This window comes from Grampus griseus, assembly GCF_964374135.1.
Source record: "Grampus griseus genome assembly, chromosome: 14".
NCBI classification, from domain to species: Eukaryota; Metazoa; Chordata; class Mammalia; order Artiodactyla; family Delphinidae; genus Grampus; species Grampus griseus.
Window position 1 is genome coordinate 1,228,092 of NC_139008.1, and position 15,604 is coordinate 1,243,695.

The 15,604-nt window shown below is 60.6% G+C and overlaps 1 protein-coding gene across 2 annotated transcripts in view; it reads right to left on the reverse strand.

Annotated features, from left to right (window-relative positions):
* Positions 1-15,604, reverse strand: part of MAD1L1 (mitotic arrest deficient 1 like 1) — a 318,428-nt gene that overhangs the window by 63,720 nt on the left and 239,104 nt on the right. The gene's annotated exons all lie outside the window — the stretch shown is intronic.

Sequence of the window (15,604 nt, forward strand, 5' to 3'; positions counted from 1 at the left end):
CACAGTGCGGCGCTTTCAGACACCATCAGCAAACACCCCAACGCCTCTGGGTTCTCGCCAGCCTCTCGGCGACCCTCCTGTCTCATGGTCTTTAAGACTGGGACCCGTTTTTTAAGATTTAAAAACAAACAAACAAAAAAACCCAACTTACTAAAGCTGACGCTGAAGCAGAGTCCCCACGTGCCCCACACGGTCCCGTTACTGACACGTGACATCAGCCGTGCACCTGTTACAGTTCGCAAGCGAACACTGACGCCATCCTAACTGAACTCCCTACTTCCTTCTCAACTCCTTAGTTTCCTCCAAATGCCCTTTTCTGTTGCCAGATCCGTCCTGCGGGACCCCACGGGACTTTTAGCTGTCCGATTTCCGCGGCTCCTCTGGGCTGGCGGTTTTCTGGGCTTTGTTTTGGGTGACCTTCAGAGTGTGGAGGATGCCGCTCGGGCGTCCTGAAGATGCCCTGCTGTCGGGATGTGGCCGACACTTTCCTCACCGTTACCTGGGGTCAAGATTAGGGGAGGAAGACCCCAGAGGTTAAGTACCTTCTCATCACACCGTGTGGACGCTCCCCGCTACCAAGGTGACCCTGACCCCTGGCTGAAGTGCGGTTGTCCCCTTTGGACACACCCACACCTAAGGAGTCAGGGTTACGCTCCCTTCCAAGTTGACGAGACCCTCAACTGTCTGCGGACACAACCCACCTCTTCCCCTCCCGGCTGGTAGGAGCCCGCCAGCCACAGGGGAACAAGGTCAGCCCGGCAGAGTGTGAAGGGGGCCGGACATCAGGGGAGGCGTTTGATTAAGTGGGTGCTGAATGGCCTGAAATCCACACGCAAAACCCAGGGCCCAGGGCGGCTGTGGCGACCTTGTGGGAGAGGCATCACCGCACGTTACAAATCTGCAGTGACCGAGGCAGGTGCTGAGGGCCAGTGGGGAAAGGACGGTCTCCCCAGTACGTGCTGCAGGGTCAACTGGATGCCCACACGACCTTGACCTTGACCTCACACCACACAAACATCACTCCTGAGTGACAGCAAAGCTACACGCAAAGGTTTAGGAGCGAATATAGGGACGTCTTTGTGACCCGGGAGTAGACAAAGGTTCTTAAACAAGGTTCAAAACGGGCTAAAAGAGGGAAAGAAAAAACAAACTGGACTTACAAAAATTAAGAACTTCTATTTATCAAAAGAGTAAAAAGGGAACCAACAGAGTGGGAGATACATGAAACACATAAACCTGACAAAGAACTCACATCCAGAACATACACAGAGCCCACACGGATAAACAAGAAAAAGCCAGACAGATCACACGGGGGGCGCCCCCACGGAGGACCGCGTGCCAGTGAGAGCGAAGGTCTGCACGCAGGACGACGTGGGCAACCCTCTCACACAGAGCGGAACAGACCAGCCGGACCTGGCGGACAGACATGGGGTGGCCGCTGACACCACAGGACGAGGTCGGGGCCAAAGGCAGAGCTGGGAGGGGACTCGGGTCTGTGCTGGTCTGGACGCTGGTGACCGAGCGCGGTCGGTGAGAGACACTCACTCCTGACGTGTGTGCTTTCCCGTACGTACACGTGTTACTCGATACGAAGCTTCCAGAGTGTGCACCAAGTGAGTTCATGGGTGCTTCCAGGCACAGGTCAGCTCTGCCTCAGCTTTCCAGGCGCGAGCATCAGTGAATCCCCCGCCCCGCAAAGCCCACTGGCATCGGGTTTTGCCACCAAGTCACCCCAACAGATGAGAAGGGCCCAGGCGGTCAGCAAACAGACCACCGACGAGTAAACTCAGGAGGCAGAGCCTCTGCTCCGCCCAGCTGCCGTCCCCACGGCTCAGCCCCGGGCGTCTGCCAGGAGGGGTAGCGCAGGTCGGAGGCTTCAGAGGTCAAGGTAGAGGCCAAGCCTCTTTGGCCGTCACTCCCTGGGCCTCCCAGGGCGAGGGCTGAGGGGGGCCTGGGCATCCCTCCCACCCGGTGCTGAGACAGAGACACGGGAGTGTCCTGGGCTGAGGGGCAGTGGCCCAGGCCCAGGCCCGCCCGCCTCTCACAAGCGATGCTGGGCCAGCTGAGTGGGCATCTCCCTCCTGCCCGGACACCGAGATTCCTTCCCGGACAACCCACCCTCCCAGCTGTGACTTCTGCCCACAGCTCCCTCTTCCGGGGGGCGGCAGAAATGGCACCCTTCACTCAGATCGTCGAATCCCCGGGGAGGGAGGCCAGGGGTGGACACTCACTCAGCGGAACAGTCCCAGCGCGGGAGCCAAGTTGTGTGGCCACCACTGGCCAGCCCTCGGCCAGCCGCCAGCTCAGAGCCCCCGAAAGTGACCCCAAAAGGGAGGGAGGGGAGCATGGAGACACCCCCTCCCTGCCGCAGGCAGAGCGAGGGCGGGAGAGGGGGAGAGAGCCTGGCGGAAGGCAGAGGGCTGGCAGCCGGCGCCTCCCAGGCTTCTGAGAACCTTGTAAAAACCTCGAAGGATAAAGAGACATCCTGGAACTCCGAGTGAATCACAGACTGTCAGGGTTGGAAGGGATCGTTATTTCATCCGATTCTAACACTCTGGGAGACACAGCCAGGCGTATGGAATCCATCTGCCCTGCGCACCCTGGCAGAGGGCCCCGCGGCAGACGGGAGGTGGGCCGGGTGCAGCGGGAACTCATGTTCCCCGTGGGTCTGGGGTCAGGGGGGTACAGGGAGAGGACGAGGGCAGATGTGCTCTGCAAAGGGCTGGAGAGCACATGCGTCAGGCGGTGCTAGTCACACCATCTCTGTCCTAGCAGGTCAGCTGATGGGGAAGGAAGGAGAGACGGGGGGGAAGGAAGGAGGGACGGGGGGAAGGAAGGAGGGGGGGAAGGAAGGAGGGAGGGGGGAAGGAAGAAGGAGGGAGGGGGGAAGGAAGAAGGAGGGAGGGGGAGAAGGAAGGAGGGAGGGGGAAGGAAGGAGGGAGGGAGGGGAAGGAAGGAGGGAGGGGGGAAGGAAGGAGGGAGGGGGGAAGGAAGGAGGGAGGGGGGAAGGAAGGAGGGAGCGGGGAAGGAGGGAGGGGGGAAGGAAGGAGGGGGGAAGGAAGGAGGGGGGAAGGAAGGAAGGAGCTCTGGGCGCCGTGGACACACAGCCCCGCCCTGCACAGCCCCCTCCAGTGTCCCTAGAGCTGCTCTTCCTCATTTGTCTTCAACCCTTTAATCGTGCAAAGCAAAAGCGGGCTGGCAGGCTGAATCCACCGGGCTGCACCCCTCTCCTTTACCTCAGATATTCAAGGGTCCCCCTTCCCCCCAGGCCACAGGCTCTCCCAGTCTGGCCATGCTGACCACTGGCTTCACGCCCACCTCTCTGCCTGCTCAGGACTCACATGCTGACGCCCCGGGAGGGCCCGGGCAGGGAGCTGGGCACAGAGACTGACCCCAAGGTCACCAGTGACCCTTGGCCGAGGCGTTGGACCTGTCGAGCCTCAGGGTCATCCTGCCCAGCAGATGTGGGGAGAATCGGGGAAGACGGCACCTGGACATCAGGGTCGGGGGCAGGACGCTGCTGTGGAAACGCCTGACACCCCACGGGCAGGAAGGGGAGCTACCGCTCCCATCCCAGAGCACAGTGTCTGACCACCGGCTTCCCCTTGACGGGAATGAAGGAAAGAAAACACTGCAGTGGGTGACAGGATTAAAGGATCACAGGGAGAACCAGCAGGGCTTAACCAGACCAGACCAGACCAGAGGGGCAAATGCTCGCAGCTCTGATGAACTGGGGGAAGTGACAAGCCTGCGAAACCTGCAGGTGCCGAAGTGAGCGTCTGGCGCCGGAAGCCGGGGCCTCTGCTCCTGCCTCAGGGTTACTACACCCACAGCCCCACCCCCGGGACGGGACGAAGACGCTCCCTCTGCCTGCGCTGGGACACCGTGAGCGTGAAGGGCAGAGGGCCGCGTCATGCCCACCGCCCCCAGAATTCCCCGGCGAAGGCCCTGCTCGCCCTGGCTCCAGGCCAAGTGGGGCGTGAGGCCCGAGCCTGCAGGCGAAGATGCCGTGGAGCCTCCCTGGGATGCAGGCCACAGGGAGGGAGGCATGGGGCCTCCAGCCCGGGAGGCGGGGGGGCAGCCCAGCAGGTCCACCTGCTGGAAGCAGTGCGAGAGCCCGGGAGAGACTGGCAGAGCCACCAGACAGACACTCGCGAGAAACAGGATGCCAGCTGCTTTAAGCCACTAAGCTGTGGGGTGTTTGTAACAAGGCAGCAGGTAACTGAAGGAGTCTCCTGAGGAGCGAGACGGAGCCCCAGCCCCCGACCCGGGGGCCCCAGGGTCCCAGCAAGGGGGTGGCAGCCCCCGGGCCCAGGCCTTTGTGACTCAGCCTCAAGTCCGGGTCACAACAGACAGGACAGCTGCACGGGGTCTGCTAACGCCATTCTGCCCAGGGAGTGAGAGTGTCCACGGCCCCTGGGACTCACACTCTGACCCTCAAACTTACGACCAGGCGATGGCGGCCAAGACAGCAGAGCCGGCACAGGGTCAGGTCGAGTGTCCAGGAAGTGCCCCTGCCTCTACGGTTGGCCAATGCTCGACGTGGGTGCCAAGGCCCCCCACCAGGAAAAGGGGCGGACAACTAACTGGACACCCGCATGCAAGAGCACCAACCTGGATCCTAACCTCACACCAGACACGAAAACGACCTCAAAATGGATAAAACACCCTAAACATAAGAGCCAGCACTACACAACACGTGGAAGAAAATACAGGTGTAATGCTTCACGACACTGGATTCGGTCTCGGATTCTCCAACGTGACACTAGAAACAAGGAACAAAAGAAAAAGTAGACAAATTGGACGTCCTCAGGATGAAAGACTTCCTCAAAGCACACATCACCAAGGAAGTGAAAAAACAACCCACAGAGTGTTAGAAAACATCTGCAAGTCACTCATCTGGGAAGAGACTTGTATCCAGAACATATGAAACTCTTACAACTCAGCAACAACAACAGAAGAAAACAACAAAACCGAAACAAGCTTACGTAAAGATGGGCAAAGCACCTGAATAAAGCTTTCTCCAAGGAAGACTTACAGACGGCCAATAAGCACACAGAAGGACACTCAGCGTCACGCCATTAGTAAGCAGCGGAACGGAAAAAAAAGTCACAGTGAGACGTCACTGCACCCATCGAGGTGGCTAGAATGACAAAGTCAGTCTCAGCGAGGCAGGGAGAAACTGTCCTCCTATCGCTGCTGGGAATGGAAGACGGGGAGGCCCTTGCGGGAAACAGCTCCGCAGACAATTAAAGACAGAGCTACCACGTGACCAGCGATTCTACGCCCAGGTACACCCCCCAGAAGAATAAAAACACACGTCCACACAGCGACTTGCACACACATGTTCAAAGCAGCATCAGTCACGATAACCGCTCAAGTGTCCAGGAGCTGACGAGTGCACTGACACAGTGTGGTCCATCCGCACAACGGAGTACTAGTCAGCCATAAAAAGGAAGCCCTGACACCTACTACAACACAAATGATCCCTGAACACACTGCGCTCAGGGAAAGAAGCCAGTCTCAAAAGGCCACACATATGACTCCATTCATGGGAAACGTCCAAAACGAGGAAATCGATAGAAACCGAAAGCAGACTGGTGGCTGCTTGAGGCTGCAGTGGGGACGGGGGAGAGTGGGGTGACAGCGGAAGGGAACAGCGTTTCCTTTCGAGATGATAAAAATGTTCTGAAATTGTGCGGGGATGGTTGCTCATTATCTGTGAAAATATGAAAAACCACTGAACTGTACGCTTCAAAAAGGTGAGTTCTGTGATATGTAAATTGTATCTCAATAAAGCTGTTTTGAAAAAAGAGAAATGAAAGAAAACAGGGAAAACAAACAGTAGGACGTGTGTGGACGCTCCATCTGCTACCGAGAGCCTGGTGCGGCTCCAGGCTTCCCTCCACACGCTGCCCCAGCCTCCAGCGGCGGAGAGGCGCTTGGCTCCGCAGGAAGCACGTGCTGGGCCGGGCCGGCCTCGGGCCTGCAGGGGGTGCCGGCCCCACTGCTGCGGCACGGGCGCTGCCCGCCGCGCGTCTCCACGCCCCCGCGGCTCCTGCGGCAGCAGGTCTGAGCGGAACGACCTGGTCGATCCCGGCTGCCTGGCTTCGGCTCTCACACCTCCTCCAGCGCAAGGGCTCCTGCGCGGCCCCGCTGTGGCCTGGAACTCCACACCAAGACCCTACTCACTGTCAAGACCACCGTCCTCAGGGCAGGTCTTGGCACCTGGCTCTGACCAGCTGCCCTCCCTAAAATGGCCTGGCTGGAGCCCGGCCAGCCCAGCCGACTCAGGCCTGTGTCGCCTGCGGCCAGCCTGGACTTCCAGCACGGCCTTCCAGAGGCGCCTCCTGGGTGGGTTGCGACAGCCCTGAGGGGCTGGGGTTTGCCACAGACCCTGCCACCTGGAACCTTCCACTCGGTGCTCAGGAAGCCAAGGCTGAAGAGCCCTTTTGTCAGACGAGAGGGCCTGAGGCCGGCTGGTTCCCCTGGGAGTCTGATGGGCCTGGAATGGAGAAGCAGTACGGACCACGCGGCCAGATGCTGTTCCCCGGTGCCAGGGTGGACCAGTCCCCATGGCCCGGCTGGACTGGACACGGGCACCTCGGGGTACAAGGAGGCTACCCAGACCCCATCCTCCCTCACACAGGCCCGATGAGGCTGCCAGGGGTCAGGAGCCAACAGGACCACGTGGCCAGGCTGCGTGAGAGGGGGTCGAGGTTCAGCCCACTGGGGGCTCTGCTCTCTGCGCCACCCCTCCCGGAGCAAGGAGGCCCTCCCCGGCCACTCCTTCCTCCCCTCCTCCCTCCCTCCTTCCTTCCTTGGAGAGGAGGGAGGCAGGGGCTCCGTGAGGACAGGGCTTTGTCCCGCCCCCCAGACTAGTGAGGGGAGCCCCGTGAGGACCCACTGAGAGGAGGTGGCGGTGACGTGGCAGCAGTAACGCAGAGCCCCCAGCACGCCCCCTCCCTGCTCCGTTTGTCCACAGCGCCTACCAGCTCGTGACGCTTTCAACTCTGTCCCGTCACCTGTCTCCCCCAAAGATTAGGGTGGCAGCCGCTGCGCGTCAAGTAAACGTTTGCAGGAGGAGTGGGTGACGGTTATGACTGCACAGTGTCCTGCGGTTGAGAAACCAGAGGCCCAGCTGGTGACCAGAACGGGGGAGTCGCAGGGCCGGCTGGCCAGGGCTTCCCGCTCCCTGGGTCCGGGGAAGGGGTGCCGGCCGTCATCCCGGGCACGCAGGGCCATGGGCACAGGGGGCTCGTGGCACCGTGAAGGGTGTGTCGGGGGGCTGGCGCCCCTGAGGCAGACGGAAGAACACGAACAAATTTGCTGAAATCTGCTGCTGCGTGACAGTTTTGAGGAAGAAAGGGGAAAAATGGCTCTAATCTTCTGCTAAAAATTTGTTGCCTTGTTTGATTTGCAGCTGAGGAAACTGTTGAGACACTGACGAGAATCTCAAAAGGAAAAGTTTTGAACCTTCCTTTGACGTGTGGGTGCAATTACTGGCTAAACAAAAACATCCCACTGGCCGAGGGGGTGGAGAGACGTCCCGGTCCGTGACTGCGGAGGAACGACCCCCGCGGTCCAGCTCCCCCTGCGCCCGCTCCAGCCGAGCCGGGTCCTCGGGGAGCCCGCACGAGGGGCTGGGCCTCGCGACCCGCACGCCCAGGGCACGGCAGGGCGTGCGGCAATGCTTCTCCCTGGGGCTGCAGCCAGCCCGCCGCCCTCCGCTCATGGACCAGTGGGGCTCCTTCTCGGGCTCAGATTCTGTGCTCAGACGAACAGCCATGTCCCCCTGAGTCCAGGCCACGGCTGAGTCCCCTGGCATCTGCCTCGCTCCTGTCTGTGTTCAAGTCCTGCCCCTAACCTGCTGGCGGCCCGGGCCTCCTATCTTCCTGGGCCTCAGTTTCCATCTGCTGAAGCGTGAGGGCAGTGAACTTCATCTGTAAGGACCTTCCAAGCCTAGCACCTGGGAGACCCGGATGGAGGACAGACACCCCCCCCCCCCCCCGCCCCGGGAGCCTGTGTGCCCTGTGGATGGACTGTGGCTGCCCCGGGCCAGGGAAGGGCTGCCAGGAGGGCGGACCTGCCACGAATAGTAAGAGACGCTGCTAGCAGGAGACAGAGACCCACAGAGAGTTAAAAAGCCCGGTTAGACCGCCACCGAGCCTCACGCGTGTTTATAAATCCCCCGGCCTCAAAACGAAATCAACAGCTCTCCTGGCTGGAGGAAGACAGCTCAGGGAGAAAAGTGGGGGAGCTGCGGGTGTCCCGCTGGGCCGGAGTGGCAGGGCCGACCGGACCTCACGGATCGGGGGTGCGGGCACAGACCTCGCCAGCCCCGCCTCACCCCAGCCCGCACACCCGCCTCCGCGAGGCCCAGGGCTCCGCGACCTCGGGCAGGTCCCTCGGGCGCCCCACGGGCCGGGGTCGCTCGGTGCTCGCTGGCTCAAGGGACGCTCCCCGGCTCTGAAGCTGGGGGCACAGGCCCGGCCCAGCCCGATGGTGTGCTCACCGCGGGCGGAGAGCCTGTGGATCGGCGGGGGCACCACGTGACAGTGCAGGCCGGATCCCCCCCAAGACCCCCGGCACCAAGACCGAGAAACCGAGGCCCCTGCGGCCACCCTGGACCAGTCATGGGAGGGGTGAGGAGGGGAGGGGCCCCGGGCTGGAGGCATGAGGGCCACAAGGGAGGGGTGATGGGGGCTTGCCCTGGGGACTGCCCCCTCACCACAGGCTCTCCGCGAGCCTCCTGCCGTGGGCCGGTGGCCACGTGGGCCGACGCCCTGCACCCCCTGCACCCTTCGTGTCCCCTCGTCCCCCACCGCAGAGGCCTCATTCAGGAGCTGGGCACCTGGCACTCCTGTGGCCGAGGGCCCTCACAAACGAACACGCGTGGGCTGTCAGGGTCTAGGAAGGGCTGCGAAGGTCCCTGACTATGCTCATGCTGCCCAGCCCCGGGGGACCGGCCACTGCGGCCGCCGACGGGCTGGGCTTGGGGAGGGGGCCCTGCCCGGCCTTGCCAGTTCCCAAACAGGCAGTGTGCGCTGGGGCTCTCCAGGCAGCTCCAGGAAGGGCGGCGCTGTGGGGAGCCATGCCTGCCAGGCCAGCACACGTGGAAGACCCTTCTCACACTACCCTCCGGTCGACCGTCTCCCCAGCATGGCAGGGCGAGTTTATCTACCATCAGCTGTGAGGCGCCACGTGGGGCCTGGACACACAAGTGAGCTTGGCAGGCTGTGTCCTGTGGCCGCTGCATGTCCCCTGCCCAGGAACAGTGGGGCCTGGGGAGGCTCTCACCCAGCCAGGCCCACTGCTTGTCCCCCTGCGGCCAGCAGCCCCCTCGGCGGAACGCCTGGAGGGAATCCACCCCAGTGAGGAATCTCGGGGCCCGTCCTGGACTCTTAGGTCCTGGCCGGGAGCTCTGCTGGAGTGTGATGTTTCCAAAGATGGGGGCGGGGGGGATAGGCAGGGAGAGCACCGGGGCCTTCGGCAGCTGGGGCAGGCTGCCCACGGTGCTCCCCACCACCAGGAGGGGTGGGACGGGTCTAGCTGAGCTGAGGCTGGGGTCACTCTGGGGTAAACCTCAACGCTCCCAGACTGCACCGGAGGGCAGCTGACATCCGGCAGCCAGTGCCGCCGCAGTGACAGAGAAATACCCTGAGAGGTGAGTGGAGCCGCGTGACGTCACGTCCCCAAGTGGGGCTGCACATCCACCTCTGCTCCCGCATGAGCCAGGTGGCTTGGGCCAGACCTCACGGAACCTGGAAAAAGGAAAAATGCCACCATCCCGGGATGGTGGGGTGGGGCGGGGCGGGCCACGGAGGCCCAGCCCTTCCTCAGCCCTGACCCCAGAGCCTAGCCTGGCTCCCCCTCCGTCTCCCCTTGAGGTGCCAGGAAGATGCCCCCAGGAGGTGGCCCAGCGTGTGGTCCTTGGGGCTGGCATTCCGTTGCCCAGAACACGGATAACCCTGTACTAGTTCTGAGACTTGACCAAGCCGTTCCCTCTCTCTGAGACTCAATTTGCTCACCTATAACATGGGGACACTACTGCTCACCTTCCCAAGTCTGGAAAGATCAAACGGTCAGTGGATGTGAAGACAGCTGTAAACTGCATGCAACTTTGCTGGGTGTGTGACTGTCACCCACGATGACCATGGAGTAAAATCTGGGCTATATCTTGATGGGTACCTCTCACACCCTCCAGAGGCAGCCCAGAACGCCACGTGTCCGAGGACCCAGGCCTTCTGGAGACATCAGAAGATGGCCACAGGAAACCACCAGTGCAAACCTGATCCCCTCAGGAAGGAGGAGCGGGGACAACACCCCGCCCGAGGCCGCAGCGCACGGGCCGGGAGCACTGGCGCGGTGGCGCAGGACAGCCTGCCCCGCACGTCCCAAGGAGCCCCCTTGTTTGCCTCCCCCAGGGTGGCAGAGGGACAGGTGGACGGAAGATGGCGCTGTCCAGTGGCTGGTCGGTGCCCCCTACCTGGGAGGGAACAGCAGAGACCGCCAGGCCACTTCTGCATGGATGCAACAAGGTCCCACCTGCCGGGCAGACACAGGGACCCGGAGACCCTCTGTCCTGCCAACCTGAGCCAGACCCCGGCCCATCAACTCCAGGGCGCGGGGCTTGGCGAGTTCCCGGGACGTCTGTCAAGAGCTGAGGGCTCCACCAGTCTCACTGCGCAGGTGGGGGGCACGGCGGGAAAAGCGAGGAGAGAGAGCAGGACCCCCCGGAGGGTCCAGCGGCCCATCTGCCACCTTGTCCCAGGCCAGGTGAGGCCACACGTGCCTCCTCCTCCTGTGCCAGCGGGCTGCCCACACTCGTCCGCAAACGCTCCCGACCTCGGGCTCTAATCAGCAGACAGGGAACCGTTAGCAGAGCCCAACTACAGGACAGTCATCGCCTGCCGAGTCCCACCCCGCGTCCTTCAGCAGGGGACTGACTGTGAGAGACGCTTGTAAACAGCCCGCAGAGAAGGAATGAAGACAATTCTCATCGCCAGGAAGGCGCGACGGCGGCCATTCAGGCCGGAGACCAGCTTTGGGGGCCCCGTCCCTCCCAGGGCCTCCCGCCCCACTGCCCGCCCCCTGCTGCCGCCATGGGGCCACCCTGCAGGCCCAGCAAGGTGGGGTGCTCCGGTGGTGGCTTTGGCAAGACTCTGGGCTGGGGGGGCAGCAGATATGGCTGAGTGGGGAGGTGCAGCCACTGACCGTGTGGCCGGGGAGGGGGCCTGGTTCAGCTGGCCAAGCTGCTCCCCGGCCAGCAGGGCCCCCCACCGCTTCTGGCCACAGGCTGAGCCTCTCCCTACGCTGCCGTCACATCAGGGCTGTGAGCAAGGCCCCGACAGCACCCACCGCCGCCCGGGCACCCGGGACCTCTTGGGAGGAAGAGGAGGGGAAGGAGGAGGAACACGCCTTCGTCGTTCGTCTGGCCAGTCTGGAGGCCGCTGCTCTGGCCCTGCCCCACCCCCGCCATTCCAGAGCAATGTCCTCTGAGCCTACCGACCGAGTGACCCGTGTCCCTGCTCAGATGCGCGGGTGAGCAGAAGCTCCGTCACGATCTCCCCACTACAGACGGCAAACGATAGCGGGCACCCTAAATCCACCCTGAGCCGTAGGAGCTGGCAGTGGGGGGCCTCGTGGGTCGGGCCGGCAGCTGCAGGACCAGCTGGTGAAGGGTGTGCACCTGGCCGGTGAGGGCAGACAGAGTGCCAAGCAGCCCCGGCGCCTGCGCCCTTGCCATGGACGCGGGCTCTGTGTTTCTCCCGCCAGGCCTCTGAGTTATATCAGAAGATGTTAAACAAAGCCTTAAAAAAAATGGTTTTTTGAATTGTGGTAAAATAAAACTTGCCATCTTAATCATTTTTAAACGTATTGCTCAGCATTAAGTACTTTCCCACTGTTGTGGAGCCGTCACCACCGTCTGTCCACAGAACTTTCCATCTTCCCAAACTGAGGCTCTGTCCCCATTACACACTAACTGGCCCTCCCCCTCCCCCAGCCCTGGCCCCCACCCCCTACTTTCCATCCCTGTGACCCTGGCTCCTCCAGGGCGGACCTCACAGAAGTGGAATCACACAGTATCTGTCCTTCTGTGTCCAGGTCCACCCATGTGGTAGCAGGTGTCAGTTTCCTTCCTTTTTAGGGCTGAGTGATATTCCATTGTGTGGATGGACCACGTTTTGTTTCTCCACTCACCTGTCGATGGACACTTTTTGGCTGCTGGGACACAGGTGTGCAAACATCCTCGGGGCACATGCCCAGAAGCAGAATTGCTGGATCACGTGGTGAACAAAGCCGCTTGCACGACTCAGTTACGGTACCTGTGGAGGCACACTGTGCGGTCCCGTCTGACACAGTGCCTTCAGGGTCTAGCGTCTGTCCACAAACCCCCTCCACAAAACCTCCTGCTACAAGAGGCTAATTGGCCAGACTTCCCTTCCCGTTAGGGCTGCCAGGAAGCTCAGCCCCGACGGCCAGAACGTCTGGGATCTGTTTCTTGCAGACATCATGGTATCACCTGCCAGGAATTCTTTGTGGAACAGTGGGATCTTGTCCAAATAGATGTGATCACGGAAGACGGTCAGGGAGCTGACACAGTGAGTGCAGATGAACCCCAGGAGAGGGGCCAGGTGATGGCCCACCCCCAGGCTGATACCTAGCGCGTCTCCACAGGGACCGGTGACACAGCCCCTCTGAGGTGTTGGGGCAAAGCCAGCAGGAACAGGAGAGTGAGCTCCCTCACGGCAGGAGGACGTGGGCTAGAGGGGACCCAATGGCGGACTTTAGATCCCCATCCGGTGTCGAGGGGACAGGAGCAGTTTGGGACGCAAATCCGGGGTGCTGGCTCTCCAGAAGTGGGTGACGGGCTGTTAAAGGGGCACGTGAAGCCGAACGCTCCACGGGCCGACACCTGGCGTGTGGGGCAGGGCCCGTGTCCTGCAACTTTGGGGACAATCCCGAAGAGACAGAACCCAGAGCTCGAGCAGGTTCTGTGTCTCCCATCCCAGTCCTGTGCACGGAAACTCCTTGAATGGAACGGACCCTGTGAGAACAGCTGGGTGTAGCAGGAGAAGCGCTGGGCCCAGAGTCAGGAGGACAGTCTGCTCCTGGCACTGCCCTGCGGGGCTCTGGGTGTTTCCGGGCAGGGCTGTCCCAATGCTGGGCTGCCCAGCTGTACACGGCTGAGTGGAGCTCTGGGGGCTGCACTGTCCTCCGTCTGCAAGGACCTCCTGCCTCTGTGCAAGGGCACTGCCCAGGGAGGGCGAGGGGACCCTCGGGCAGAAGCGGGTGCGCCCCAGCCCCTGCCACCCTCCTCACTGCAGCTGTGATGCCCCATGATCAGCGGTAAGAACACTCGACTTGCCTGAAGACGACCGTTACACGTCCTTTCTCAGCAGGCCTAATTTCCGGCTTTTTAAAGAGCTGGGTCCATATCTTTCCCATCTAGACACTTTGCAAGGACCACACGGGGGTGAAGAGCAGTATCACGGCCAAGTCCGAGAGCGCCGAGGCTGAAGTGACCGCGCGCGACAGCGGCCCGAGGCCGGCGGTGGCTCCGCTGGCTGTGCCGCGAGCCTTTTGTGTGTTGAGTACGGCCAGTGGTGGAGCAGGGCCGGACCAGACGGCGGAGGTCCCAGGGTGAAAAGAGCCCAATTCAGCGGCTCAGTGGGACCTGTCTGCAAATTCGGGGTCGGGCCTGCAGTCTGGGTTCTGAGGCCCGATGACACCCCCGGGCCCCGTGGCACCCAGCAAGGAGTCAGGAAGTTGGCATCCCCGAGGCCCACGGGACGAGAAGGGGCTTAATATTCAGGACACGTCATTCGTTGCATGAAAAAATCAACAGCCATCCGCGCCTGTGGACATTTCTCCACGCAGACGCACAGCAGTGTGCTGGCTTTCTCAGGCCTCGGCTCCACCGGACAGGAGCAGCCTGGCACCGCCTCGGGGGGCTGGAGGGCTGGGCCTTTTCCTCCATTACATGTCTTATCTTACATACAACGTTGAGGAAGGTGGGCCGGGGCAGCGAGGCCCTGGGACCCCTGGACCCCAGGCCCAGTGCAGCCGGACGCAGGGCGTACGTGGCACTGTAAGGAGGTTACGACCCTCAGAGGCGGCCCCCCATCTGCGTGCGTGACACTCAAGGAAAGACCCACTGATGGTGAAACAAAGGAGACAAGACACTGAGAAGCAGATTCGACAAGAAACGTGCAGGGTGAACACATCTGTGAGCTGTTCCCGCGGGGGACATGGACCCCAACAGACAGAAAGACACAGCGACGTCCTTGTGGGAGGGTGTGTCCAGGAGGCGGCCGAGCCCGACCTTCATCTCCGCTCCTCACAAGAGCCGGCAAGCTCTAGGCTGGCTGGTGGGGGAGCTGGATGTGCTGATTCCAAAGTTCATATAAAAATAAGCAAGAGCTGCCAGGAAAACCCTGATAAAGAAGAGTCACAGGGGCAGGAGATCACGGAGACCTGGCTGCGACCTGACACGTGGGCATCTAGCGCACGAGGGGGCAGACCTCACACCAGCGAGAAAAGACAGGCTTTCAATAAGTGGTCCAGGCGTCCCAGGAAGAGCCTCTTCCAAAAAACAGGCAGGTATCACACTTCCCACCTTGTAAAGAATCAAAACAAAATTCCAAATCAATCAGATCTAAGTGTAAAAAATGAAACCACCAGAAAATCAGAAGAAACCATGAGAGAATTCTTTTATACCCTGACACGAGAAAGGTAAAGACATGAACAAAAACCCAGAAGCTAAAAAGGAAAAGGCAATATATGCATCTGTATAAAATAAATTTAAAAGCCAAACACTTCTGCTTGGTAAAAAAACAGCACAAAGTCAAAAGACAAATGGTAAATTGGGAAAACATGTTCACAACTTAAAATGAACTCCACTCCTTAATATACAAAGAGCTCCAAAAAACCAACAAGAACCAACAATCCATTTGAAAAATGGACCAGGACATTAACACATATAAACAGATTTAAAAATCCTCACTCATCTATGATAAGGAGACTGAAGGTTAAAACTACACTGAACTACCCCATTTCAGCTACCAGACAAGAAAAATCTAGAAGTCTGACGGTTGTAGGGAAACCGGCACCCTCACAGGTAGTGCTACGACACGTCCCACACGGTTCCCATTGGCCCTCAGACGACTGTCTGGCAGTGCTGCCGAAATAAATGCAGGTACCCACTGACCCCGCTCTCCCTTCTGGAAGCTTCTCCTACACACAGACTCGCACACACTGGAGACTCCATGTGTAGGGCACTCGCCGCGGCCTTGCTCATGAGCATGTTCCCGTTAACTGTCAGGGTTTAATACGTCATGGCACACGCGCACGGTGATGCGCCACACGCCATGTTAAAAACAAACAGCGCCTGCATATCAGTGGGAAAAGTCTCCCAAATGCTCAAAGACCCAAAAGCAGGCTGCAGAAACAGTTTGAAAACAGACTCTTGACTTCAAAGGAGGGCGGGCAGTACAAACACGTATTAGGGGAAATAAACCCACCAGTGCGAAGAAGTTACCGTGTGAGAGGAGCCAGACAAGACGCCTTCTGTGCGCGACTGGCCTGACGCTCGCCACCC